The sequence below is a fragment of the Thalia democratica genome, chromosome 4, assembly GCF_965202585.1.
Source record: "Thalia democratica chromosome 4, ktThaDemo2.hap1.1, whole genome shotgun sequence".
NCBI lineage: Eukaryota > Metazoa > Chordata > Thaliacea > Salpida > Salpidae > Thalia > Thalia democratica.
Genome location: NC_139168.1, coordinates 64,688,735 through 64,709,206, shown reverse-complemented (window position 1 = coordinate 64,709,206; position 20,472 = coordinate 64,688,735). Strand labels below are relative to the sequence as shown.

The 20,472-nt window shown below is 28.1% G+C and overlaps 1 protein-coding gene across 1 annotated transcript in view; it reads right to left on the bottom strand.

Annotated features, from left to right (window-relative positions):
- Positions 1 to 20,472, bottom strand: part of LOC145833555 (CD109 antigen-like) — a 53,498-nt gene that overhangs the window by 25,443 nt on the left and 7,583 nt on the right. The gene's annotated exons all lie outside the window — the stretch shown is intronic.

Sequence of the window (20,472 nt, the reverse complement as noted above, 5' to 3'; positions counted from 1 at the left end):
TATAGTGTTTTTGGTTACCTGAGCTTTTTCTTTGGTTGTTTGAAACTCTTTGCTTGTATTAGATGTTTTTCTAGGTAAGTGTTGATGACATGACAAACACTGTGCTATGTTAACATTATTACTACTACTCCCATTGTATGATTTTCTTGGTTTAAAACTATCTCTATCTTGGTTATGTTGACGATAATTGTAATTATGATTAATACAATTATCTCTAAAATGAAAATTTTGTTGATAATTAGGACGAACTCGCTCATGGTAATTTATTTTAGCCCTATGCTGACTTTGCTCATACTGCTGTAGTCTATTGTAATTAACTTGCTTAGGTATTAATGCGTTTTCTTTATAAGCATTCCATATGGCTTGTCCTTTTCTTTTAAAAAGTTCTAAGCTTTCATCAAAATGTTCCCTAATCTTATCTTTGATCGAAAAGGGCATTAAGTATGCAAGAAAAAACTTAATTCTGTCCTGTTCTCGACATTTGGCCCAACTTACGGCTGTAGCAAATATTTTATTAAAGTTTGTACACTCATTCCAAATTGGAATTTTATCTAAAATTTCAGCTAATTGATTGTCCCTATTAATAAAAAAGTTTCTTAAAGAACTGTAGTTTCTTTCACCTCGTTCTGTCATTTTATAATAGTCTGACAACTCTTCTCTCGGCCAAAACCCAGTTAAAAATTTATACTTTTCTGTATTACTAGAAATATTTTCATTAAACATTTCCTCTTCGAAAAAACTAATAATATCACGAGGGTTTCTTACAAAGTCTAACCTTTTAAACTTTTTACTTAGTCTTTGCGCCTTAAATGTGTCGCTAAAAATGTTTAAATTATTTTGATTACTTTTTTCGTAATCATCGTAAAAAGGTTCGCGTTTTTCTAGCATCGCACGTTCGTAATGTGGTGATCTAGACTGCTTTAATCTATTATTTAACTTTTTTATTTGCATTTGCAAAACTCTTAACTCTTCTTCATTTGTTAGCTGCTTAACTTCGCTTGATTTTCTAAATTGTTGTTGAATGCTGTTTGACGGATAAAATTCAGCATTATCATTCATCATCTCTGCTTGATGAGAATTATTAAGATTGATATCGTCATTGTTGTTTGTGTGCATTTATTCTGTTGACTGCTTAAAGATTTGTAACCAGAAGATTCAGCGTTCTTAAAAGACACTGCGTGGTTTCCACTTTAACCAAATAGGACTTTAATTTCGAGCTAGTTTAATATAATTACAAACTTATTCCTAAGTTATGAATAAAACACACTTTAAATAAATGCAATTTACTTTATTTTCAATAATAATTCTTAGTTCTGAAGAAAGAAACTATTAAATCACGACACAAATAAAATCTATAAAAAGTATCAACAATCGTAAAAGTAAAGTTACATAAATACTAACATCAACTCCGCGATGCAGACGTTTTCTTTATTCTCGAAACTTGAATAAAACGTTAAACTTAATCGTAACTAGATCATAATGCGGAATAAATTTGCAACTCACTTTTAACGCGTATTTGAAAGACAAACGCCGATATATACTCGTCGGAATGAAATTAACTCCTTAAAATAATAAAAATGTTTGTTTTTAATACTGGAAGCACGTCACGAAATCTGCGTAGACAGTTTACAACATCCGCTTTAAAATACGAAAATGAGATGTTAATATCATTACATTGTTTCTTTTTAAATTTTCAATTTTAACGTTTTAAGCCTGGTTTTAAATAATTTAAATCCTTAAAATCCTACTTAACTTTAAACTTTTTTATAATTGTTAAAAGGCCGCGTCAAAAAAAAAAGTAAGAAAAAGAAACTGAATAACTATCTCAAAAATTACATAATTTACAAAAACTAAGATAAAACACAACAAAGTAACAATGATAGTCATTTAGTTGTCCTCAGGCTTCTTATCCTTGGGGTTCTTGTCCTTGTGCCTGTTGTCCTCGGGCATCTTCTATTCCGGCGTTTCTCTTCCGATTTCTTCTTCTACGGTGGTTTATTTAGCAGGAACGAATTGTTTTAACTCGCTTGTTCTTCTCTAAACTTCAAATTCAAAAATTCATCGAAGTCACTTGTTGACATAGGAAAATTCATCTTTTCATTGTCCAACATTGTAGTATTCATTTCAAAAATACGCGGCTCAAAAAAGAAAAAAAAAAGTTGAGATATTCTTTCAAGAAAGTTTAGTAAAAACTTCTATGTTATTATGCCACAAGACAATAACGAAACTGTCAGTATTTACTTTCAAACCCATTTTTTTATACAAAACAAAACAAAAATTAAGCATTTAAAGATGCATTAAAAGAAAATTAATAGTTTAAAAAACATGAAAAACTTTAATTTTGTTTTTAACTTAGAAAACATATGTTCTTAATATTCAACTCGCAAACTTTAATAAACAAAACAGAAAACATTTTCTTTAAAATATTTTACAAAACAATAAGTAGTATTTTCATGCACAAACTTTTAAAGGATTCAAGTATAAAATATCTCAAAAAGCAACACGAGCAATTTCTAAGCATTATAGAAATTTTAAAGAGAAAAATTTAGCGAGTGCTTTTATTCGATCGTTAACAGTCAAAACTAAATGGGAGTTGAAAGTACTTTTAAATTCAAAATTTATAGGAAAAGTTTATCACGAGTCGAATTTGAAAGCTTTAAACTTGAACTTGATTATTTTACGAGCTAAAAAAATCTGGTAATTTAGTTTTGTTTTAAAATTAGAAAAAAATGTAGTTACTAAATTTTTAATTTAAAAAAATAGGCATATTAAACTTTTCTATTTTATAATTGCTATTTGATAGCTTTTAATTAATAGTTTAATTACTAAATTGTAATTTATAATATAAAAAACTTCATAACACATCATTAAAAGTAAAAAAGCAATAAACTTTACAATTCAGAAATTTTATCAGAAAAGAATACAAAATAAATACACTTAATAGTTTCTTTCATTTTAACTTCTTAAAAAAATTACCTGATTTTAGAAAATATTAAAATAGATTTTCATTTTAAAATAAAGTTACAACTTTTTACCACTACTGAAGTTTGTTTTGTTAGTTTTACGAAAATATTTATATTTTATCTTCAAAAGGGCTTTATGATAAATGTTAAAAGTTTTAGACCTGCTAATAGTAATTCTGACTTTTTTCTATTCTGTGTTATAATCTCTTTTTTGTTAAAGGAATCTAGTACTGCCAAATTGTTTTTCTCTTTAGCTAATATGTTTCTTGATACACTGGTTTCTGATTTTGTTTTTGAGGAATGGTAATAGCCTGAGTCTTGTTTATAACTTTTAAGCTGCACTGTTGGCGTTTTATTTTTTGGTTCGCTAGCATATTTTTTATTGTAACTGCTATTTTTCTGCTGTTGGTTTCGATGTTTTTCTTTCCTTAGTTTACCTTGTTTTGCTGTAAAAGCAAAAGCTTGATAATAAGGTCTACTAGCTTTTATTTTCTGCTGTTGGAGGTTACTAGAATGATGGTTTGCGTTAAATATATTTTGTTGAAGTTTTTGATTGTAGTTTGAATTTTTATCTACAGCATACTTAGACCCTTGAACTGTTTTACCATTAGGACCTGTCACGTTTGCGGCTTCTGACATGTTATTTTTACCTACAACAATATCAAACTGGACTTTTTCTCCTTGTGCAAGAGACCTTAAGAATTTGTTAGGGTTGTTTTTGACGATAGCTGTATAATGAACAAAAATATCGCTGTTCCGATCATTACGTTGAATAAAACCGTAACCTTTGCGAACGTTAAACCATACTACTTGACCAGTTACTCCAACTGCTATAGTGTTTTTGGTTACCTGAGCTTTTTCTTTGGTTGTTTGAAACTCTTTGCTTGTATTAGATGTTTTTCTAGGTAAGTGTTGATGACATGACAAACACTGTGCTATGTTAACATTATTACTACTATTCCCATTGTATGATTTTCTTGGTTTAAAACTATCTCTATCTTGGTTATGTTGACGATAATTGTAATTATGATTAATACAATTATCTCTAAAATGAAAATTTTGTTGATAATTAGGACGAACTCGCTCATGGTAATTTATTTTAGCCCTATGCTGACTTTGCTCATACTGCTGTAGTCTATTGTAATTAACTTGCTTAGGTATTAATGCGTTTTCTTTATAAGCATTCCATATGGCTTGTCCTTTTCTTTTAAAAAGTTCTAAGCTTTCATCAAAATGTTCCCTAATCTTATCTTTGATCGAAAAGGGCATTAAGTATGCAAGAAAAAACTTAATTCTGTCCTGTTCTCGACATTTGGCCCAACTTACGGCTGTAGCAAATATTTTATTAAAGTTTGTACACTCATTCCAAATTGGAATTTTATCTAAAATTTCAGCTAATTGATTGTCCCTATTAATAAAAAAGTTTCTTAAAGAACTGTAGTTTCTTTCACCTCGTTCTGTCATTTTATAATAGTCTGACAACTCTTCTCTCGGCCAAAACCCAGTTAAAAATTTATACTTTTCTGTATTACTAGAAATATTTTCATTAAACATTTCCTCTTCGAAAAAACTAATAATATCACGAGGGTTTCTTACAAAGTCTAACCTTTTAAACTTTTTACTTAGTCTTTGCGCCTTAAATGTGTCGCTAAAAATGTTTAAATTATTTTGATTACTTTTTTCGTAATCATCGTAAAAAGGTTCGCGTTTTTCTAGCATCGCACGTTCGTAATGTGGTGATCTAGACTGCTTTAATCTATTATTTAACTTTTTTATTTGCATTTGCAAAACTCTTAACTCTTCTTCATTTGTTAGCTGCTTAACTTCGCTTGATTTTCTAAATTGTTGTTGAATGCTGTTTGACGGATAAAATTCAGCATTATCATTCATCATCTCTGCTTGATGAGAATTATTAAGATTGATATCGTCATTGTTGTTTGTGTGCATTTATTCTGTTGACTGCTTAAAGATTTGTAACCAGAAGATTCAGGGTTCTTAAAAGACACTGCGTGGTTTCCACTTTAACCAAATAGGACTTTAATTTCGAGCTAGTTTAATATAATTACAAACTTATTCCTAAGTTATGAATAAAACACACTTTAAATAAATGCAATTTACTTTATTTTCAATAATAATTCTTAGTTCTGAAGAAAGAAACTATTAAATCACGACACAAATAAAATCTATAAAAAGTATCAACAATCGTAAAAGTAAAGTTACATAAATACTAACATCAACTCCGCGATGCAGACGTTTTCTTTATTCTCGAAACTTGAATAAAACGTTAAACTTAATCGTAACTAGATCATAATGCGGAATAAATTTGCAACTCACTTTTAACGCGTATTTGAAAGACAAACGCCGATATATACTCGTCGGAATGAAATTAACTCCTTAAAATAATAAAAATGTTTGTTTTTAATACTGGAAGCACGTCACGAAATCTGCGTAGACAGTTTACAACATCCGCTTTAAAATACGAAAATGAGATGTTAATATCATTACATTGTTTCTTTTTAAATTTTCAATTTTAACGTTTTAAGCCTGGTTTTAAATAATTTAAATCCTTAAAATCCTACTTAACTTTAAACTTTTTTATAATTGTTAAAAGGCCGCGTCAAAAAAAAAAGTAAGAAAAAGAAACTGAATAACTATCTCAAAAATTACATAATTTACAAAAACTAAGATAAAACACAACAAAGTAACAATGATAGTCATTTAGTTGTCCTCAGGCTTCTTATCCTTGGGGTTCTTGTCCTTGTGCCTGTTGTCCTCGGGCATCTTCTATTCCGGCGTTTCTCTTCCGATTTCTTCTTCTACGGTGGTTTATTTAGCAGGAACGAATTGTTTTAACTCGCTTGTTCTTCTCTAAACTTCAAATTCAAAAATTCATCGAAGTCACTTGTTGACATAGGAAAATTCATCTTTTCATTGTCCAACATTGTAGTATTCATTTCAAAAATACGCGGCTCAAAAAAGAAAAAAAAAAGTTGAGATATTCTTTCAAGAAAGTTTAGTAAAAACTTCTATGTTATTATGCCACAAGACAATAACGAAACTGTCAGTATTTACTTTCAAACCCATTTTTTTATACAAAACAAAACAAAAATTAAGCATTTAAAGATGCATTAAAAGAAAATTAATAGTTTAAAAAACATGAAAAACTTTAATTTTGTTTTTAACTTAGAAAACATATGTTCTTAATATTCAACTCGCAAACTTTAATAAACAAAACAGAAAACATTTTCTTTAAAATATTTTACAAAACAATAAGTAGTATTTTCATGCACAAACTTTTAAAGGATTCAAGTATAAAATATCTCAAAAAGCAACACGAGCAATTTCTAAGCATTATAGAAATTTTAAAGAGAAAAATTTAGCGAGTGCTTTTATTCGATCGTTAACAGTCAAAACTAAATGGGAGTTGAAAGTACTTTTAAATTCAAAATTTATAGGAAAAGTTTATCACGAGTCGAATTTGAAAGCTTTAAACTTGAACTTGATTATTTTACGAGCTAAAAAAATCTGGTAATTTAGTTTTGTTTTAAAATTAGAAAAAAATGTAGTTACTAAATTTTTAATTTAAAAAAATAGGCATATTAAACTTTTCTATTTTATAATTGCTATTTGATAGCTTTTAATTAATAGTTTAATTACTAAATTGTAATTTATAATATAAAAAACTTCATAACACATCATTAAAAGTAAAAAAGCAATAAACTTTACAATTCAGAAATTTTATCAGAAAAGAATACAAAATAAATACACTTAATAGTTTCTTTCATTTTAACTTCTTAAAAAAATTACCTGATTTTAGAAAATATTAAAATAGATTTTCATTTTAAAATAAAGTTACAACTTTTTACCACTACTGAAGTTTGTTTTGTTAGTTTTACGAAAATATTTATATTTTATCTTCAAAAGGGCTTTATGATAAATGTTAAAAGTTTTAGACCTGCTAATAGTAATTCTGACTTTTTTCTATTCTGTGTTATAATCTCTTTTTTGTTAAAGGAATCTAGTACTGCCAAATTGTTTTTCTCTTTAGCTAATATGTTTCTTGATACACTGGTTTCTGATTTTGTTTTTGAGGAATGGTAATAGCCTGAGTCTTGTTTATAACTTTTAAGCTGCACTGTTGGCGTTTTATTTTTTGGTTCGCTAGCATATTTTTTATTGTAACTGCTATTTTTCTGCTGTTGGTTTCGATGTTTTTCTTTCCTTAGTTTACCTTGTTTTGCTGTAAAAGCAAAAGCTTGATAATAAGGTCTACTAGCTTTTATTTTCTGCTGTTGGAGGTTACTAGAATGATGGTTTGCGTTAAATATATTTTGTTGAAGTTTTTGATTGTAGTTTGAATTTTTATCTACAGCATACTTAGACCCTTGAACTGTTTTACCATTAGGACCTGTCACGTTTGCGGCTTCTGACATGTTATTTTTACCTACAACAATATCAAACTGGACTTTTTCTCCTTGTGCAAGAGACCTTAAGAATTTGTTAGGGTTGTTTTTGACGATAGCTGTATAATGAACAAAAATATCGCTGTTCCGATCATTACGTTGAATAAAACCGTAACCTTTGCGAACGTTAAACCATACTACTTGACCAGTTACTCCAACTGCTATAGTGTTTTTGGTTACCTGAGCTTTTTCTTTGGTTGTTTGAAACTCTTTGCTTGTATTAGATGTTTTTCTAGGTAAGTGTTGATGACATGACAAACACTGTGCTATGTTAACATTATTACTACTACTCCCATTGTATGATTTTCTTGGTTTAAAACTATCTCTATCTTGGTTATGTTGACGATAATTGTAATTATGATTAATACAATTATCTCTAAAATGAAAATTTTGTTGATAATTAGGACGAACTCGCTCATGGTAATTTATTTTAGCCCTATGCTGACTTTGCTCATACTGCTGTAGTCTATTGTAATTAACTTGCTTAGGTATTAATGCGTTTTCTTTATAAGCATTCCATATGGCTTGTCCTTTTCTTTTAAAAAGTTCTAAGCTTTCATCAAAATGTTCCCTAATCTTATCTTTGATCGAAAAGGGCATTAAGTATGCAAGAAAAAACTTAATTCTGTCCTGTTCTCGACATTTGGCCCAACTTACGGCTGTAGCAAATATTTTATTAAAGTTTGTACACTCATTCCAAATTGGAATTTTATCTAAAATTTCAGCTAATTGATTGTCCCTATTAATAAAAAAGTTTCTTAAAGAACTGTAGTTTCTTTCACCTCGTTCTGTCATTTTATAATAGTCTGACAACTCTTCTCTCGGCCAAAACCCAGTTAAAAATTTATACTTTTCTGTATTACTAGAAATATTTTCATTAAACATTTCCTCTTCGAAAAAACTAATAATATCACGAGGGTTTCTTACAAAGTCTAACCTTTTAAACTTTTTACTTAGTCTTTGCGCCTTAAATGTGTCGCTAAAAATGTTTAAATTATTTTGATTACTTTTTTCGTAATCATCGTAAAAAGGTTCGCGTTTTTCTAGCATCGCACGTTCGTAATGTGGTGATCTAGACTGCTTTAATCTATTATTTAACTTTTTTATTTGCATTTGCAAAACTCTTAACTCTTCTTCATTTGTTAGCTGCTTAACTTCGCTTGATTTTCTAAATTGTTGTTGAATGCTGTTTGACGGATAAAATTCAGCATTATCATTCATCATCTCTGCTTGATGAGAATTATTAAGATTGATATCGTCATTGTTGTTTGTGTGCATTTATTCTGTTGACTGCTTAAAGATTTGTAACCAGAAGATTCAGCGTTCTTAAAAGACACTGCGTGGTTTCCACTTTAACCAAATAGGACTTTAATTTCGAGCTAGTTTAATATAATTACAAACTTATTCCTAAGTTATGAATAAAACACACTTTAAATAAATGCAATTTACTTTATTTTCAATAATAATTCTTAGTTCTGAAGAAAGAAACTATTAAATCACGACACAAATAAAATCTATAAAAAGTATCAACAATCGTAAAAGTAAAGTTACATAAATACTAACATCAACTCCGCGATGCAGACGTTTTCTTTATTCTCGAAACTTGAATAAAACGTTAAACTTAATCGTAACTAGATCATAATGCGGAATAAATTTGCAACTCACTTTTAACGCGTATTTGAAAGACAAACGCCGATATATACTCGTCGGAATGAAATTAACTCCTTAAAATAATAAAAATGTTTGTTTTTAATACTGGAAGCACGTCACGAAATCTGCGTAGACAGTTTACAACATCCGCTTTAAAATACGAAAATGAGATGTTAATATCATTACATTGTTTCTTTTTAAATTTTCAATTTTAACGTTTTAAGCCTGGTTTTAAATAATTTAAATCCTTAAAATCCTACTTAACTTTAAACTTTTTTATAATTGTTAAAAGGCCGCGTCAAAAAAAAAAAGTAAGAAAAAGAAACTGAATAACTATCTCAAAAATTACATAATTTACAAAAACTAAGATAAAACACAACAAAGTAACAATGATAGTCATTTAGTTGTCCTCAGGCTTCTTATCCTTGGGGTTCTTGTCCTTGTGCCTGTTGTCCTCGGGCATCTTCTATTCCGGCGTTTCTCTTCCGATTTCTTCTTCTACGGTGGTTTATTTAGCAGGAACGAATTGTTTTAACTCGCTTGTTCTTCTCTAAACTTCAAATTCAAAAATTCATCGAAGTCACTTGTTGACATAGGAAAATTCATCTTTTCATTGTCCAACATTGTAGTATTCATTTCAAAAATACGCGGCTCAAAAAAGAAAAAAAAAAGTTGAGATATTCTTTCAAGAAAGTTTAGTAAAAACTTCTATGTTATTATGCCACAAGACAATAACGAAACTGTCAGTATTTACTTTCAAACCCATTTTTTTATACAAAACAAAACAAAAATTAAGCATTTAAAGATGCATTAAAAGAAAATTAATAGTTTAAAAAACATGAAAAACTTTAATTTTGTTTTTAACTTAGAAAACATATGTTCTTAATATTCAACTCGCAAACTTTAATAAACAAAACAGAAAACATTTTCTTTAAAATATTTTACAAAACAATAAGTAGTATTTTCATGCACAAACTTTTAAAGGATTCAAGTATAAAATATCTCAAAAAGCAACACGAGCAATTTCTAAGCATTATAGAAATTTTAAAGAGAAAAATTTAGCGAGTGCTTTTATTCGATCGTTAACAGTCAAAACTAAATGGGAGTTGAAAGTACTTTTAAATTCAAAATTTATAGGAAAAGTTTATCACGAGTCGAATTTGAAAGCTTTAAACTTGAACTTGATTATTTTACGAGCTAAAAAAATCTGGTAATTTAGTTTTGTTTTAAAATTAGAAAAAAATGTAGTTACTAAATTTTTAATTTAAAAAAATAGGCATATTAAACTTTTCTATTTTATAATTGCTATTTGATAGCTTTTAATTAATAGTTTAATTACTAAATTGTAATTTATAATATAAAAAACTTCATAACACATCATTAAAAGTAAAAAAGCAATAAACTTTACAATTCAGAAATTTTATCAGAAAAGAATACAAAATAAATACACTTAATAGTTTCTTTCATTTTAACTTCTTAAAAAAATTACCTGATTTTAGAAAATATTAAAATAGATTTTCATTTTAAAATAAAGTTACAACTTTTTACCACTACTGAAGTTTGTTTTGTTAGTTTTACGAAAATATTTATATTTTATCTTCAAAAGGGCTTTATGATAAATGTTAAAAGTTTTAGACCTGCTAATAGTAATTCTGACTTTTTTCTATTCTGTGTTATAATCTCTTTTTTGTTAAAGGAATCTAGTACTGCCAAATTGTTTTTCTCTTTAGCTAATATGTTTCTTGATACACTGGTTTCTGATTTTGTTTTTGAGGAATGGTAATAGCCTGAGTCTTGTTTATAACTTTTAAGCTGCACTGTTGGCGTTTTATTTTTTGGTTCGCTAGCATATTTTTTATTGTAACTGCTATTTTTCTGCTGTTGGTTTCGATGTTTTTCTTTCCTTAGTTTACCTTGTTTTGCTGTAAAAGCAAAAGCTTGATAATAAGGTCTACTAGCTTTTATTTTCTGCTGTTGGAGGTTACTAGAATGATGGTTTGCGTTAAATATATTTTGTTGAAGTTTTTGATTGTAGTTTGAATTTTTATCTACAGCATACTTAGACCCTTGAACTGTTTTACCATTAGGACCTGTCACGTTTGCGGCTTCTGACATGTTATTTTTACCTACAACAATATCAAACTGGACTTTTTCTCCTTGTGCAAGAGACCTTAAGAATTTGTTAGGGTTGTTTTTGACGATAGCTGTATAATGAACAAAAATATCGCTGTTCCGATCATTACGTTGAATAAAACCGTAACCTTTGCGAACGTTAAACCATACTACTTGACCAGTTACTCCAACTGCTATAGTGTTTTTGGTTACCTGAGCTTTTTCTTTGGTTGTTTGAAACTCTTTGCTTGTATTAGATGTTTTTCTAGGTAAGTGTTGATGACATGACAAACACTGTGCTATGTTAACATTATTACTACTACTCCCATTGTATGATTTTCTTGGTTTAAAACTATCTCTATCTTGGTTATGTTGACGATAATTGTAATTATGATTAATACAATTATCTCTAAAATGAAAATTTTGTTGATAATTAGGACGAACTCGCTCATGGTAATTTATTTTAGCCCTATGCTGACTTTGCTCATACTGCTGTAGTCTATTGTAATTAACTTGCTTAGGTATTAATGCGTTTTCTTTATAAGCATTCCATATGGCTTGTCCTTTTCTTTTAAAAAGTTCTAAGCTTTCATCAAAATGTTCCCTAATCTTATCTTTGATCGAAAAGGGCATTAAGTATGCAAGAAAAAACTTAATTCTGTCCTGTTCTCGACATTTGGCCCAACTTACGGCTGTAGCAAATATTTTATTAAAGTTTGTACACTCATTCCAAATTGGAATTTTATCTAAAATTTCAGCTAATTGATTGTCCCTATTAATAAAAAAGTTTCTTAAAGAACTGTAGTTTCTTTCACCTCGTTCTGTCATTTTATAATAGTCTGACAACTCTTCTCTCGGCCAAAACCCAGTTAAAAATTTATACTTTTCTGTATTACTAGAAATATTTTCATTAAACATTTCCTCTTCGAAAAAACTAATAATATCACGAGGGTTTCTTACAAAGTCTAACCTTTTAAACTTTTTACTTAGTCTTTGCGCCTTAAATGTGTCGCTAAAAATGTTTAAATTATTTTGATTACTTTTTTCGTAATCATCGTAAAAAGGTTCGCGTTTTTCTAGCATCGCACGTTCGTAATGTGGTGATCTAGACTGCTTTAATCTATTATTTAACTTTTTTATTTGCATTTGCAAAACTCTTAACTCTTCTTCATTTGTTAGCTGCTTAACTTCGCTTGATTTTCTAAATTGTTGTTGAATGCTGTTTGACGGATAAAATTCAGCATTATCATTCATCATCTCTGCTTGATGAGAATTATTAAGATTGATATCGTCATTGTTGTTTGTGTGCATTTATTCTGTTGACTGCTTAAAGATTTGTAACCAGAAGATTCAGGGTTCTTAAAAGACACTGCGTGGTTTCCACTTTAACCAAATAGGACTTTAATTTCGAGCTAGTTTAATATAATTACAAACTTATTCCTAAGTTATGAATAAAACACACTTTAAATAAATGCAATTTACTTTATTTTCAATAATAATTCTTAGTTCTGAAGAAAGAAACTATTAAATCACGACACAAATAAAATCTATAAAAAGTATCAACAATCGTAAAAGTAAAGTTACATAAATACTAACATCAACTCCGCGATGCAGACGTTTTCTTTATTCTCGAAACTTGAATAAAACGTTAAACTTAATCGTAACTAGATCATAATGCGGAATAAATTTGCAACTCACTTTTAACGCGTATTTGAAAGACAAACGCCGATATATACTCGTCGGAATGAAATTAACTCCTTAAAATAATAAAAATGTTTGTTTTTAATACTGGAAGCACGTCACGAAATCTGCGTAGACAGTTTACAACATCCGCTTTAAAATACGAAAATGAATTGTTAATATCATTACATTGTTTCTTTTTAAATTTTCAATTTTAACGTTTTAAGCCTGGTTTTAAATAATTTAAATCCTTAAAATCCTACTTAACTTTAAACTTTTTTATAATTGTTAAAAGGCCGCGTCAAAAAAAAAAGTAAGAAAAAGAAACTGAATAACTATCTCAAAAATTACATAATTTACAAAAACTAAGATAAAACACAACAAAGTAACAATGATAGTCATTTAGTTGTCCTCAGGCTTCTTATCCTTGGGGTTCTTGTCCTTGTGCCTGTTGTCCTCGGGCATCTTCTATTCCGGCGTTTCTCTTCCGATTTCTTCTTCTACGGTGGTTTATTTAGCAGGAACGAATTGTTTTAACTCGCTTGTTCTTCTCTAAACTTCAAATTCAAAAATTCATCGAAGTCACTTGTTGACATAGGAAAATTCATCTTTTCATTGTCCAACATTGTAGTATTCATTTCAAAAATACGCGGCTCAAAAAAGAAAAAAAAAAGTTGAGATATTCTTTCAAGAAAGTTTAGTAAAAACTTCTATGTTATTATGCCACAAGACAATAACGAAACTGTCAGTATTTACTTTCAAACCCATTTTTTTATACAAAACAAAACAAAAATTAAGCATTTAAAGATGCATTAAAAGAAAATTAATAGTTTAAAAAACATGAAAAACTTTAATTTTGTTTTTAACTTAGAAAACATATGTTCTTAATATTCAACTCGCAAACTTTAATAAACAAAACAGAAAACATTTTCTTTAAAATATTTTACAAAACAATAAGTAGTATTTTCATGCACAAACTTTTAAAGGATTCAAGTATAAAATATCTCAAAAAGCAACACGAGCAATTTCTAAGCATTATAGAAATTTTAAAGAGAAAAATTTAGCGAGTGCTTTTATTCGATCGTTAACAGTCAAAACTAAATGGGAGTTGAAAGTACTTTTAAATTCAAAATTTATAGGAAAAGTTTATCACGAGTCGAATTTGAAAGCTTTAAACTTGAACTTGATTATTTTACGAGCTAAAAAAATCTGGTAATTTAGTTTTGTTTTAAAATTAGAAAAAAATGTAGTTACTAAATTTTTAATTTAAAAAAATAGGCATATTAAACTTTTCTATTTTATAATTGCTATTTGATAGCTTTTAATTAATAGTTTAATTACTAAATTGTAATTTATAATATAAAAAACTTCATAACACATCATTAAAAGTAAAAAAGCAATAAACTTTACAATTCAGAAATTTTATCAGAAAAGAATACAAAATAAATACACTTAATAGTTTCTTTCATTTTAACTTCTTAAAAAAATTACCTGATTTTAGAAAATATTAAAATAGATTTTCATTTTAAAATAAAGTTACAACTTTTTACCACTACTGAAGTTTGTTTTGTTAGTTTTACGAAAATATTTATATTTTATCTTCAAAAGGGCTTTATGATAAATGTTAAAAGTTTTAGACCTGCTAATAGTAATTCTGACTTTTTTCTATTCTGTGTTATAATCTCTTTTTTGTTAAAGGAATCTAGTACTGCCAAATTGTTTTTCTCTTTAGCTAATATGTTTCTTGATACACTGGTTTCTGATTTTGTTTTTGAGGAATGGTAATAGCCTGAGTCTTGTTTATAACTTTTAAGCTGCACTGTTGGCGTTTTATTTTTTGGTTCGCTAGCATATTTTTTATTGTAACTGCTATTTTTCTGCTGTTGGTTTCGATGTTTTTCTTTCCTTAGTTTACCTTGTTTTGCTGTAAAAGCAAAAGCTTGATAATAAGGTCTACTAGCTTTTATTTTCTGCTGTTGGAGGTTACTAGAATGATGGTTTGCGTTAAATATATTTTGTTGAAGTTTTTGATTGTAGTTTGAATTTTTATCTACAGCATACTTAGACCCTTGAACTGTTTTACCATTAGGACCTGTCACGTTTGCGGCTTCTGACATGTTATTTTTACCTACAACAATATCAAACTGGACTTTTTCTCCTTGTGCAAGAGACCTTAAGAATTTGTTAGGGTTGTTTTTGACGATAGCTGTATAATGAACAAAAATATCGCTGTTCCGATCATTACGTTGAATAAAACCGTAACCTTTGCGAACGTTAAACCATACTACTTGACCAGTTACTCCAACTGCTATAGTGTTTTTGGTTACCTGAGCTTTTTCTTTGGTTGTTTGAAACTCTTTGCTTGTATTAGATGTTTTTCTAGGTAAGTGTTGATGACATGACAAACACTGTGCTATGTTAACATTATTACTACTATTCCCATTGTATGATTTTCTTGGTTTAAAACTATCTCTATCTTGGTTATGTTGACGATAATTGTAATTATGATTAATACAATTATCTCTAAAATGAAAATTTTGTTGATAATTAGGACGAACTCGCTCATGGTAATTTATTTTAGCCCTATGCTGACTTTGCTCATACTGCTGTAGTCTATTGTAATTAACTTGCTTAGGTATTAATGCGTTTTCTTTATAAGCATTCCATATGGCTTGTCCTTTTCTTTTAAAAAGTTCTAAGCTTTCATCAAAATGTTCCCTAATCTTATCTTTGATCGAAAAGGGCATTAAGTATGCAAGAAAAAACTTAATTCTGTCCTGTTCTCGACATTTGGCCCAACTTACGGCTGTAGCAAATATTTTATTAAAGTTTGTACACTCATTCCAAATTGGAATTTTATCTAAAATTTCAGCTAATTGATTGTCCCTATTAATAAAAAAGTTTCTTAAAGAACTGTAGTTTCTTTCACCTCGTTCTGTCATTTTATAATAGTCTGACAACTCTTCTCTCGGCCAAAACCCAGTTAAAAATTTATACTTTTCTGTATTACTAGAAATATTTTCATTAAACATTTCCTCTTCGAAAAAACTAATAATATCACGAGGGTTTCTTACAAAGTCTAACCTTTTAAACTTTTTACTTAGTCTTTGCGCCTTAAATGTGTCGCTAAAAATGTTTAAATTATTTTGATTACTTTTTTCGTAATCATCGTAAAAAGGTTCGCGTTTTTCTAGCATCGCACGTTCGTAATGTGGTGATCTAGACTGCTTTAATCTATTATTTAACTTTTTTATTTGCATTTGCAAAACTCTTAACTCTTCTTCATTTGTTAGCTGCTTAACTTCGCTTGATTTTCTAAATTGTTGTTGAATGCTGTTTGACGGATAAAATTCAGCATTATCATTCATCATCTCTGCTTGATGAGAATTATTAAGATTGATATCGTCATTGTTGTTTGTGTGCATTTATTCTGTTGACTGCTTAAAGATTTGTAACCAGAAGATTCAGCGTTCTTAAAAGACACTGCGTGGTTTCCACTTTAACCAAATAGGACTTTAATTTCGAGCTAGTTTAATATAATTACAAACTTATTCCTAAGTTATGAATAAAACACACTTTAAATAAATGCAATTTACTTTATTTTCAATAATAATTCTTAGTTCTGAAGAAAGAAACTATTAAATCACGACACAAATAAAATCTATAAAAAGTATCAACAATCGTAAAAGTAAAGTTACATAAATACTAACATCAACTCCGCGATGCAGACGTTTTCTTTATTCTCGAAACTTGAATAAAACGTTAAACTTAATCGTAACTAGATCATAATGCGGAATAAATTTGCAACTCACTTTTAACGCGTATTTGAAAGACAAACGCCGATATATACTCGTCGGAATGAAATTAACTCCTTAAAATAATAAAAATGTTTGTTTTTAATACTGGAAGCACGTCACGAAATCTGCGTAGACAGTTTACAACATCCGCTTTAAAATACGAAAATGAGATGTTAATATCATTACACAGTTATAATTAAAACTATAATATACACAAGTTGAATTCATTAAAACATGTGTGATAAAAATAACACAAATTTAAACGCTTGTATTTTATTATTTTTGTTTTATTTTAAAGTCTTTTAATGTTTTAGTTGAAATACTTTACTTATTTTTAATAAATAGAGTTAAACTGTTACGAGGTTTAAAGTTAGTATGATGGACATGATTTTAAGAAACATCCTTAATTTTAATTAATGTCCATTGTTTAAAAACTTCTGACACAGTTGTTACTACAACACAAAAATTTTTATTAAAATAGAATTTTATAGCAGAAAATTGGTTAGCATAGGCAAGCATTAAATTTTTTAATAAAACGAAGGAGGTAAACACTTTGTACAAATATTTAACTTGAACAAAATATTACTTGTGTTCACATAAGGTCGTTAAATTTCTCAATAGTTTTAATAATGTTAAGAAGAGTGACCAGTAATTGTATTTACTTTATTATGTTACTAAAAGTAAAACTTCATTCATGTTGTGTATTATAACATATACATTGACTGTTTGCTGTAGCAGAAGCGTTTAACATAGTATTTGGTTGTTTAGAATATAAAATTATTGTTAAGAATTTAGAATATAGTTAAAGAAAAAACTAAGTTACAGCAATGGAAAAAACTGATAATGTTATAAAATGGTTTAATAAAATCAACAACAAGAGTAGTTACACGTTTATAAAATTTAATATAGAATAGTCCTACCCAAGTAACTCGAAAAATATGTTACTAAAAAAATCTATCGAATTTGCAAAGAAATAAATGAAAATAACAAACTCAGACATAAATACTATACTACGCTCATGCAAGGCAGTTCTCAGACATGTCAACGAAGTTTGGATCAAAAAGAATGCAAAAGACGACCTATTTGACGTTCCGATGGGAAGCTACCATGGCGCTGAAGTTTGCAAGTTAATCGTTTTGTTCCTATTTAAAAACTCAAACCAATTTTTTTCTAAAGATAACTTCGAGTTGTACCGCCATGATGGACTTTTGATAAATAAAAAGCGATCAAAAAGAATCAAAGAAAAGACAAAAAAAAATATAAGAGCGGGTTTCTCTGAACAAAATTTAAAAAATAAGATCGAATTGGACAGCAGTAAGATAGAATCCTGGATGTATTACTTGATCTATAGAATGATATATTATCCCCATAGAAAACACAACGCTAATGAAAAAAACATAAACAAAAACTCTAACCATCCACCAAGCGTCAAAAGAGAACTACATAATATGATACAAAATATATTATCTGCTTTATCAAAAAACAAGACTATGTCATATACTTACAAGGAATCATACGAGAAGGCGTTAAAAAACAGTGGCTTTAGTAAAGTCGTAGAATACTCATATCAAAATTATGGTACGGTCGGTAGAAAAAAAAAGAAAAAAGCAAACGTTATACTACAACCCCCCTTTTAACGCAACATTAAAGACAAAAATAGGTAAATCTTCTTAAATTAGTATATAAGCGTTTCCCTAAATACGGATAAATAAAACTCTCAACAGAAAGACAATCAAAATAAGTTATTCATGTATGCCCAACATAGAATCTGAAATCACCAAATCAAATCTCAAAATCAAAGAGGAAAGTAAAAACCAGAAGAAAAATTAAACAACTTGCAATTGTAGATTTATAACCTCATGCCCAGTGGAAGGTAAATGCCTTTCCAGACGTTTCATATACAAAGCTACTGTCTCATATGATAACAAAGAACAGCATTTTTTTGGAAACTGCAATAAACTTTAAAACAAGATACAACGAAAATATGCATAGCTGCAGAAATTAAAATCTGAAAGAATCCACAAAATTCAGCTCGTTTTTTCACGCCGCTAACTTCAAAGAAGATATGATTAAGAACAATGTTAAATGGAAGATAATGCATAAAACTAATCAACGCAAACCGAGCAGAATATGCTCTCTGTGTATTATTAATAGATTGGAAATAGCATTTGCTGACGAAAAATCCTCTCTCAACTCCATAACTAAGTTAATTGGTAAATATAGACACTTGGCTAAATTTAATTTGAAATCATAACATTTTCATGTCCGTAATTGCATATTTTACCATTTTTAAGTTTGTTGCATTTGTGCTTGTATTTATATCGTATTTGTATTTCATAAACTTATTTCATTGTATGCTAAATCCAATAAGTTTTTTGTATTAAAATTTAATTTAACCCTCATAATAACTTGAATGATAGCTCTATAATAGTTATTCAATTCGTTATTAAGCGCTTAGGAATTTTGGTTAATTTAACAAACTTATTTAATTTAATCAGTTTTAACTAGAATCTTATTAGTATAAATTGTTAGCACTTAATAATACTATATATAGCTTTGTCAGTCTTACTTTATAGAGTTTTAAATTCGTGATCATTGCGTTACGCATGAAACACTGTGTAGAATAAAAACTCAAACTTTTAAATTGTTTAATTAATGTTGTTTAGATTATAAATATTGCGCAACTTTTAATTCAAAATTAAGATAAGCTATTATTTTAAAAAGATCAACTTAAATGTTATTAATATGAATTTAATAAGAAAATATTTTAAAATTTTCTTTATTCGTTTATAACAATTACCGCAGTTTTTAAGTTTACTTTAACAATATTTTTGTTTTTGACTTTAACATTTTCTTTTTTCATTTATAACAATTACTGCAGTTTTTAAGTTTACTTCAACACTATTTTTGTTTTTGACTTTAACATTTTCTATTTTCGTTTATAACAATTACTGCAGTTTTTAAGTTTACTTTAACACTATTTTTGTTTTCGACTTTAACATTTTTTAAAGAATAGCAAGTTTCACTAATAACTATACTATTTTGAAATCTTTATAAATATAATATATTTTTTACTCACTGAGATGTTACAAATTCGATAGTAAGTTTGATTATTTTACTTGTTTTAATCTCTAAGTTAAAAGTTAATAGTAAAATAAACTCACAACAAAAAACTAATTTTAACAACATCATCAAAACTAAAAATTACCATAAGCTTAGTGTTCTAAAAAATTAATTACTTGAAACCTGTGTTACAGTAAATAAGCTTAACACTGTAAAGCTAGTTTTAATATTAATGTTACTGTGTTTTTAAACAATTGATGACATAATTAAATGTATTCAAGCTGAGTATTTTTAGTTTATAAAAGTATAAAACACCTATGAAATAAAAAGTTTGAAAAATCGTTTTGGTCAACAGTACTGAGTTGTACAACTAAAAAGGTAGTATTCGAAATTAAAAAGATAAATATTCAGTTGTGTATATGTATGTTTACAGTAATTTAAACTATAAAAAAAATTATTACAACAAAACGACATGTAATAAATACTCAACAAGTTTTTTTTGAACTGTAAGGACCTTTTAAAGCTACTGTTAACTCATTGTTTTGCCGTGGAATTGATAGCTCATTTAATTTTAATGTAAAAATAATTATTTTATCAAATTTCGTTTGTAGAGCGACAGTTCCAAGAGCGGATAACATTAAGCCCTACTTTAAAATAAAGAATTTAAATGTTAATAATAAAACTATTTACGAGTGCTTTATCATAGTATATTTTATTACATTTTTGTTTTAATAATGTTTCGTT